General features: G+C 39.5%; 1 protein-coding gene across 1 annotated transcript in view; it reads right to left on the bottom strand.

Moving 5' to 3' along the window:
• Positions 1 to 5,004, bottom strand: part of PSMD14 (proteasome 26S subunit, non-ATPase 14) — an 88,879-nt gene extending 83,875 nt beyond the window's left edge. Inside the window, exon 1 of the mRNA XM_079782069.1 lies at positions 4,768 to 5,004. The gene's annotated coding sequence lies outside the window, so the exon portion shown is untranslated. The remainder of the gene's footprint in view (positions 1 to 4,767) is intronic.
• Between the last annotated feature and the right edge of the window lie 4,917 nt (positions 5,005 to 9,921).

A 9,921-nucleotide genomic window follows, 5' to 3' on the forward strand; every position in this document is an offset into this window, starting at 1 on the left:
TGATGACCATCCTCTCTTCCACCAAATTAAGAACTTTCAATGTTTGTTTGCAAAAGTATTGCAATTGGGAAGATGAAAATTTTTGGATAGATGGTAGTGATGGTTGCACAACAAAGTGAATGTACTTAATACCACTGAACTGTACACCTAAACACGGTTAAAATGGTAAACTTTAGGTTATGTATATTTAACACACATACCAAGTACTGCAAGTGCAAGAAGAACTGAAGAAATCATAAGCTAGAGCCCATTTAGAGAGGTATTTAAAATGTGGAACTGAACTTTACAAGATAGATATAGACCAGGTGGATGATGAGCAGTTAATTACATTCAAACGATGTTGTCCATTTCAGATACATGTGCCTTCAAAAATCAAGAGAATATGGAATAAAAATTTGTATTTTCTATGTTTAAACTTAACATTTCTAAAATAGTTGGGTTTTTTTTTACTATCTCTTTATTTTTACTTCTGTACATTATTCATGACTTAAAGGTGTAAAAAATGTTAGAAGGTACACTGGACCCAGATGGTAAATTGGTATATGAGGGTTAAAGGCTATGACTCTGTAGTCCAAGTGCCAGGTCTAACACTTATTAGCTCTGTGTCCTTGGGTCAGTAACCTCTCTCAGTCTCAGTTTCCTCATCTGCAAAATGGAGATAATGGCAGCATCCATCTCATAGAGTTGTTTGAAGATTAAAGAAGACAATGGACATACATTTAACATGTTTGGCACATAGTAAGTAAACCATGAATGCTAACTGCTGTCATCAGCACTATTATCCTATGAGCATAGCTACAGTTCATCCAACACAGATTCTACTTCCCACATAGTGTGCCACATAGGGATCTTTAAAATACTGGGTAGCCTGGCCATCATGGCTCAGTGGTTGAGCATCAACCTATGAACCAAGAGGTTATGGTTTTGATTCCTGTAATGGCACATGCCCAGGTTGCAAGCTGTATCCTCAGTAGGGGGTGTGCAAGAGGCAGCCAATCAATGGTCCTCTCTCATCATTGATATTTCTGTCTCTCTCTCCTTTCCTCTCTGAAATAATTTAAAATATACTTAAAAAACAAACAAACAAACAAACAAAATTACTGGATATTTCACAGTACTAAATGAATCACAATGGAGAGAAGGGATCTGCATTTTGAAGAATTTAGCAAAGGGATTCATAAAATTAAAGTGCTACACAATAAAAACATAAAATTCAAGTGTTACACTATAAAAGAGAATTCTTCCAATTCTTAAAAATAAAAGCAACCTAAAAGGTCTATGGTTCTAAACCAAGTTTTTACACCTATCAAAAGGTGGAGGACTCAAGAGCTCATTCATGATATGATTAACTTTACTTAAAATATGGTCAGATAATATGAATAAAGTGTTTAGCTACATGTATTATGCCACACACATAGTAATGTATTCTAATTAGTAAAAACAGTAAAGTATTATTATTTTCAAAAGGTTATTAATTTTCCATTTTTCATCTCCTGAGTTAATATCTGATTAGAACCTGATATAGTTAGATAATGTTCATGATGTAATTAAAATACATCATTCCCAAATATTTATAGGAAGTTTATAGAACCATTAGTGGACTTAAAAAAACAGATGCTCCAAAACTATCTTAATCTTGATTAAGCATGTGATAATTTTTTAAAAATATATTTTGATTGATTTCAGAGAAAGAGAGAGATAGAAACATCAATGATGTCCCCTACTGGGGATCGATTCCCACAACCCAGGCATGTGCCTTGACCAGAATCAAAACATGACCTCCTGGTTCATAGGTCGATACTCAACCAAACCAGCCGGGCAGAATGTGATTTTTTTTTTTTTTTACCTTTCAATCTTTTCACAAGAGCCTCTGGTATCTCAATCCTACATAATAAAAGGCTAATATGCAAATTGACCGAACGGCAGAATGATTGGTCGCTATGACACGCACTGACCACCAGGGACAGACGCTCAATGCAGGAGCTGCCCCCTGGTGGTCAGTGCACTCCCATAGGGGAGCACTGCTCAGCCAGAAGCTGGGCTCATGGTGGTGGCGGGAGCCTCTCCCTCCTCCCCAGCAGTGCTAAGGATGTCCGACTAACGGCTCCCAGACTGCGAGAGGGCACAGGCCAGGCTGAGGGATTCCCTGCACCCCCCCACCCCCACCCCAGTGCAAGAATTTCATGCACCGGGCCTCTATTTAATTCATAAAATTCAAACAAAATCACGAAGCCCTTAGCTGTTTGGGTTTACTATTACGTTTCTCATTTTCCTTTTTTACTCCCCAACCCATGCAGTTAAATACTATTATTTCGCAGAATGATGCTAAATGCTTTTAAAACTACTCCACATTTGTGATCTCACTGTATTTCTAATTCCTCCACTCTGATTTGTGGAAAGTAATTAGGAACTTCTTTCACATTCTTAAGGGCTTTCTTCAGTGGAAGAACTACAAAGAGTCAACATTAAAGTTAATTATATAAACAGGATTTTGAAAGCAAGATTCTCCCCCTTCAGAACAGAGTGTGGATAGAATTATCATAAGTATCTCTTGTGGTGTCTCCTAATTACGGCATTCAAGTAAAACAGTTATTAAGTACCACCATGTTTATAAGGTAATACAAAAATAGAGCCACTAAGAAACTTAGTGACTTGCACTGAAAAAAATTTACAATCTACCTGGGAAGGCATGATATAAACCCATGAAAAATACATAAAGTGAAAGGACAGCATAATAGAGAGAGCTTGACAGGCTCTGCAGCCAATCAAACCTAGATTTGAACCCCGGATTCAATACCTACTCCTTACAGGATCTGGAAGAAGATACAGTGCCTTCTTCTAGACCAGAGGTGGGGGAATGTCCGGTCCCCGGGCCATATAAGGCCCTCAAAATAATTTGGTCTGCCAAGGCATTAGGGCTGAATTAATTAAATGTTTGACCAAATATAGCAGGCTAATTTTTAAGTTGATAATTTTGTATGGCCTGAGAATGATGTTATAAATATCCAAATGGCCCTTGGCAGAATAAAGGCTCCCCACCCCTGTTCTAGACTATAAACCAAATGGGACCAACTACATTGCAAATCTGTTGCAAGAATAAATACAGAGCACCTAACAGAGTACCTGGAACATCATAGGTACTCAATAACTTTTGTTGTTTTTACTATATTATTATCTTAGAGCTGGAAAATATTATTGAATCCAATTCTCATTTTACAAGTGGGGACATGAAAGTGTCACAAAACAGAATATGAATGTCAAATAAGTGCAAGAAACAGGGTATTTGACAAGTTCATGAGTAAGAAACCACATGAGTATCCAAGTAAGGCTACCACAGGTGGACACTGATTTATGAAATGGACATTGCTTTCTATTGAAATTGAAAAGAAAAAAAAAAAAGCACCATTGCTTCTTGGTACTGATTTGCACACACGGGTTCTGAACTTGGAAACTAAACGCAGTTTACACGACCAGTATAAAAAGAGAATGAACCCATGTCAGCGAAGTTAAAATTCAGCTTTTCCATTAGAACAGCAATATAGTATTATCTAAACACCCAAAGCAAAAAAGTCTCCTAAATTCAACAGGTGAGGCTTCATTGAAAGATCATGAAATCTTTCTTCCACTGGCCAGAGTAATTTTGTTCTGGGACAAGTTTAAGACAATATTCAGACTTTTCATTAAATAAAACTTCACTAAACATATTTTAACTAGTTAATTCTGAGCGACTATGTCTTAATCTCTTCAAATGCACAAAACACCATACAATTTGTTTGAACCAAATAATTTAAACTTTGAAGATTGGTAGGCTTACATGAAGGTCACCATTATGTTCATCATCTCCACTAAAATTGTATTCAGTTCCTGTTTGTTATTTCAACATTATCAATGATTGTCTTGTTGCTTTCCCCATAAACATTGAGTCAGCAGCCCTAAAAACACACTTTTGTGAGCAGTGAAAAAAAAATTATTTTCGCCCTAGAATTATATTTCTACGCTAATTTTTAAAGCCCCTTTCCTGCCTCTTCCAAGAAACCTTGATCAACTTTGGGTACCATTTTAATTCCAAAACTTTTACATCCGGTCGCCAGATTCATATTCTGATTCTTACAAAAAGCTTACATTTTTCTTCTTTTTGACTGAAATGAAGTAACGTCCCCCAGCAAAATTAAGAGGTAACACACAGAAGCTGATGTCTACTTCACTGAAAAACAGGAAATGTAATCAATTCCCCAACAACTACTCACTGAAAGTTAAGTTAAAAGTAATTTAAAAAGCAGGAGTAACCGCACATTGTTTTTGCAGATTTTCAAGATGAAAAACCAGTGAATCTCTGGGGTTTTTTGTTGGTTTTTTGAAGGGAGCTAAAAACCGAACACTAAGCGTCCAGAGCTATGGGAAGGACAAGTGATCAAGCCAACATGCACTCAATTAGAAAATTAATTTTCTTCTCTCTCCTTTGTTTCCTCTGTCTGCTTTTCAAAACAGGAGTCACTACCAACGGAGCACAAACGGAGGCCCTGAACACCGGTTCCCCCCGTCTAGTAAGGAGAGGTTCCCAGGATGTGAATTCGGGAGAAGCACCGGGAGGAGGAGGAAACACCCAGCCCTAACTCTGCCCCAGACCCGAGCAGCCAGCCCTTCGTCAGGGCCCGGGCCTCCAGCGGCGGCTCGGCTGGGCAACGTGACTCAGGAAAGCGCGGGGCGGCCGCGGCCTAGCTAGCGCGCTGTCTCCGCGACCTCCGGGGCCGGCCTTCCCCGTCTTACCTGAGGGCGGGCGAGGGTCCGCGGCCTGGACCCTGGTCTTCCCGCTGCGGTGACGCGGAGGCGGCGGGGCGGCGGCAGGGGGTCAGACTCGGCCCGGATCTGGCTCCGCAAACCGGCGATGAATCAGCCCGATTCCATTCAAAAGAGTCGCCCGGGCCTCCGCCGCGAAGTACTTCCGGGTTCACTGCTCCGCTTCGGCTTCCGTTCCCCCGAAGGCCAATGGGAGACGACTTCGGGAGCCGGCGGCGTCCCCGGAGGACCGCCCCGGACGGACTGCCTGGGCGGCCGAGCTTCTTGGGTCCGGGCTGGGAGGGCGGGGCGGATAGTGCGGGGGTCCCCTCCTGCGGCTCCGAGCGTCCCAGATCTGGGATGCCGGGTTTCCAGTCCCGGAGGTGACGGGCAGGGAAATAGAATTGCAGAGATCAGAACCCTTTTCGCTGGATGTTCACCGCGGCCCTACTCGAAAACGACTTGGTCATCTGAGAAGCCAAAGAGAAAAAGGAGGGGTGTGGAAAGAAGAGGAATCGGCCAGAGGCTTATTCCCTAGTGTCATCTACCCCCACCCTTGTCCTTACCGCTTTGCAAGGATTGGATTTCAAGGAAAATCAACGTTTACCAAATGTTAAAACCACTTATTTTAGGCTCAATTTAATTGGCAGGGCTTAAGGAATCAATTGACTCGTGTGTCTCCATGTAATTTGCATTAACCACAATGTCTTATCCATTATCTGATCTGTGCTAGGTTTTAGAGAGCAAAAACGCCCAAGAAATGACTATTGAAAATGTATGTCACACTTAGGTAGAGGCTCTGTTTAAGGTAGCATGTTTACCAAGTCCCACTCACTTTGTCAAATATATTGCAAATAATAAGCATCTTTAAAACATTCCTAAACCAAGAATGGTGATGAATTTACTGGGTGGAGGGGACGAAGGGGTTATAGCATCTGAATTCAAAGCTGTTTGAGTGGTGCAATTACATAGAATTTCCCTCTCAAAGATGCTCCGTCTCTATCTAAAAAAATACATAGATTATTTAAGCATAGGTAATATTAATTATATTTGGGTCCTTATCTTTATGTTTTCTCCCAAACCTATTCCTCCTCTGTTTACATTTTTGGTGAATGAACCCATCCTAAAACCAGTTTTCCTAATCTAACCTGAGAGTAGACACCTCCCTCTTATTTACCTGTTCCCACTGGCTTTCCAATTTATCACCCTGGAAGTCATGAAGAGTTTAATCTGTAAAATAGCTTTCCCAATCCGCCTCTCCCCTTTTTTTCATTCTCTCTACTTCGTCCTTAACTCAGGCCTTCATCACTCTTTTCCTATAATGCTGCAATAATTTCCTTGATCTCCCTGTCTCCAGTCTGTCCCCCTTCAATTCATTCTCCACTTGGTTGGCAAAGATTTTTTTCTGCTGTGCAAATACAGTCATGCCCCTTCTTTGCTAAAACCCTAACCCTAACCCTAACCCATAACATCCAATAAAAGATTAAAAATCTTCCAACTTTTTTTGGAGCACCATTGCTCCACCCATTCTAAGATATTTAGCTGGGGGTGAGATATCCGTAGGGACTTTTTAAAACTCTGGCATATTCCTGGAAATCTAGAAGGAAATATGCAGTTTAGGGCCATTTGATCGCTCAGGAAAGACCTGAGAAGGCCTTTGCTTTCACTTCTGCCTGCGCTTTAGGCTCTATATAAGTAAGAAGTAAAGACTAAGGTCGAGTTGTAAAGTCCTTGGCTGAGTGTGGAAGGCATGCCCCAACACACATACTAAGATCCCTGGCAGAGACGGGGAGACTTATTAGTTGAAGATATTTAGGGAAATCTCTGGCCAGTCATCAGATGACCACTAAGCTAACTAAGCAAAAACTTCAGTGCTCACAACAAAGAACACAGATTTGAAGGAATGAATTCAGAAAAGTCACTAAACCAACAACTATTAGAACAAAACAGAAACAACAAAATCCTGGGGAGAGAGTAGACTTTGACTTCCTGAGTTGCCATATTTTATTATTTTAAATGTCCAGTTTTCAAAATAAAAATATCGAAAAAGTATGATACAAAACAAACAAACAAACAAACAAACACAAGAATACAATGCCCATACGTAGGAGTAAAAGCAACCAGTAAGAACTATCCTTGAGGAAGCTCATACATTGGACTTATTAGATAAAGACTTTAAATAGGATATTGTAAATATGTTCACAATGCTAAAGGAAACCAAGTCTAAAAAAACTAGAGGAAAATATGAGAATTGTGTTTCGTCAAATAGATAATATTAATAAAGAGATAGAAATTATTTTTAATGAACAACAGAGCAGTGTAAACATAAGTTTTGGTTTGGTGCCAACCAAAGAATTCACGTGATTCACTTATTATGATATTCACTTTATTATGCTGATCTGGAACTGAACCCACAAAACTCCAAGGTATGCCTGTAGAAAAGAGAATAAAGAAATATAAACAGAGCCTCAGAAGCCTGTGGGACACAACCAAGCATACCAACATATGTATGATGGGAGTCTTAGAAGGAGAGGAGAAAGAGATAAAGCAGAAATAATATTTGAAAAATAATGGTCAGAAAATTTCCTTATTTAATGAAAAACAATCTGCACACCCAAGAAGCTTATAACTCCAAGTGGGATAAACTCAAAGAAACCCACACTTAGACCCATTATAATCAGCCTGTTGAAAGCCAAAGACAAGGAGAGAATCTTGAAAGTGTCAAGAGAGAAGCCACTTATCACATATTTGTCAGTAAGATTTACAGCCAAAGCTATGGAAGCAGAAAGCAATGAGATGACATTCAAATACTGAAGGAAAAGACTTTCAATGAAAAATTCTTTATCTAAACACTATCCTTCAAAAATGAAGAAATTAACACATTCCCAAAATGTATGTATAAACAAAATTAGAGAGAATTTGTCACTAGGAAATTTGCCCTCCCAAAAATACTAAAGGGTGTCCTTCAGGCTGAAATGAAAAGACACTAGACAGTAACTCAAATCCACACGAAGGAATAAAGGATACTTGTATAAGGAACTACATAAATAAATATAAATGACAGTACAAATATGTTTTTGTTTGTAATTCATTTTTTCTCCTATATGATTTAAAAGACAACTGCATAAAGCATATTTATAAATATGTTGATGGGCATTTAATGTATAAAGATATAATTTGTATTACAATAACAGCATAAAGGAGGGAAAAGAGAATGAAGCTATATAGTAGCAAAGTTTTCCTGCACTACTAAAGTTAAATTAGTATTAATCTGAACTATCCTATAGAATAAAAGGCTAATATGCAAATTGACCGAATGATGGAACAACTGGTCGCTATGATGCGTACTGACCACCAGAGGGCAGTTGCTTGCCGCAGGAGCTGCCCCCTAGTGATCAGTGCGCTTCCACAGGGGGAGCACTGCTCAGCCAGAAGCCCTGAGCTGGGCTCAAAGCTGGCAAGCGCAGTAGTGGTGGAGGGAGCCTCTCCCACCTCCGCGGCAGCACCAAGGATGTCCGACTGCTGGGGAGTGGGCCTAAGCCATCAGTCGGACATCCCCTGAGGGCTCCCGGACTGCAAGAGGGTGCAGGCCGGGCTGAGGGACCCCCCTCAAGAGCACAAATTTTGTGCACCAGGCCTCTACTATCGTTATAATTTGATAATTTTAATCCCCAAAGCAAACACTAAGAAAATATTTTTAAAATATATAATAAAATAAATAACAGGGAATTAAAATGGTACACTACAAAGTATGTATTTAACACAAACGGCAGCAGTAATGGAGGAATAGAAAAAAATGTACAAGTTCAAAAAATAAATTACAAAATAGCAAATGTAAATACTACTACCTTATCATTAATTACATTAAGTGTAAAGATTAAACATTCCAATTAAAAGGCAGCAATTGGCAGAATGGGTAAAGAAAAAAGAAGAAGAAAAAATTGAACTACGTGCGCTCCACAAGAGACACAATTTAGATTCAATGACACAAATATATTGAAACTAAGAGGATGAGAAGAATATATATCATACAAACAGTAACAATAATGGTATAACAACTTTGAAAATTGTTCTGACATTTTTTATAAAGTTATAAACACAATTATCATTTCACCTAGCAACTCCACTTTATATATTTACAAAAAATAAATAAATGTCCCTCTCCCATCTCCTATGCCCACATTTCGCCCACCTTTTTGGAGCATGGTCAGTTAATACCAGCCATGTGTATTACCCTACAATCAAACTCTATCATCCCTGTTTTACTTATCTGCCTTCCCATCTAAACATTTTTTTAAAAAATTAATGTTATTTTATTTTTTAAAATATGTTATTATTATTATTTTTTTTAATCTTCATGCATGATTTTTTCATTGATTTTTATTGTTTTATTTTTTTCATTGATTTTTAGAGAGAGTGGAAAGTAAGGAGGGAGGGGGAGAGAGAGAGAGAGGAGAGGAGAGGAGAAGAGAGGAGAGGAGAGGAGAGGAGAGAGAGAGAGAGAGAAACATTGATGTGAGAGAAACTCATTGATTGTCTCCTGAATGTGCCCCGACTGAGGCAGGAATGGAACCTGCAACCAAGGTACTTGCCCTTGATTGGAAATCGAATCTGCAACCCTTTGATGAGCAGGCTGATGCTTTATCCACTGAGCAACACCAGGGAAGGGAGAGGGATAGACAGATAGAAACATCAATGAGAGAGAAACATCAATTGGCTGCCTCCTGCATGCCTGAGCCTACAACCAGGACAAGTGCCCTCACCAGGAATTGAACTGGTGACTTCTTAGATGAGATACTCCAGTTGGGCCCCATCTAAACTTTAAGCTTGAGAACAGAGAACATGGCCTGGGCACAGAATGTACTAAAAATTAAAATAGTAGTTATCCAAGTACTTTTGCTTACTAAGAATACTCAAAAGGATCAAGACATTTTTTAAAAACATTTTTAAAATTGATTTTTAGAAAGAGAGAAAGGAAGGGAGAAGGAGAGAGAGAGAGAGAGAGAGAGAGAGAGAGAGAGAGAGAGAGAGAGAGAGAGAGAAACATTGATGTGAGAGTGGTACACCATTTGGCTGCCTCCTGCATGCCCTACAGGGGATTGAGCCTACAGCCAGGCTTATGTCCTGACCAGGAATGGAAATGGC

Source organism: Cnephaeus nilssonii, assembly GCF_951640355.1.
Source record: "Cnephaeus nilssonii genome assembly, chromosome: 10".
Taxonomy (NCBI): domain Eukaryota; kingdom Metazoa; phylum Chordata; class Mammalia; order Chiroptera; family Vespertilionidae; genus Cnephaeus; species Cnephaeus nilssonii.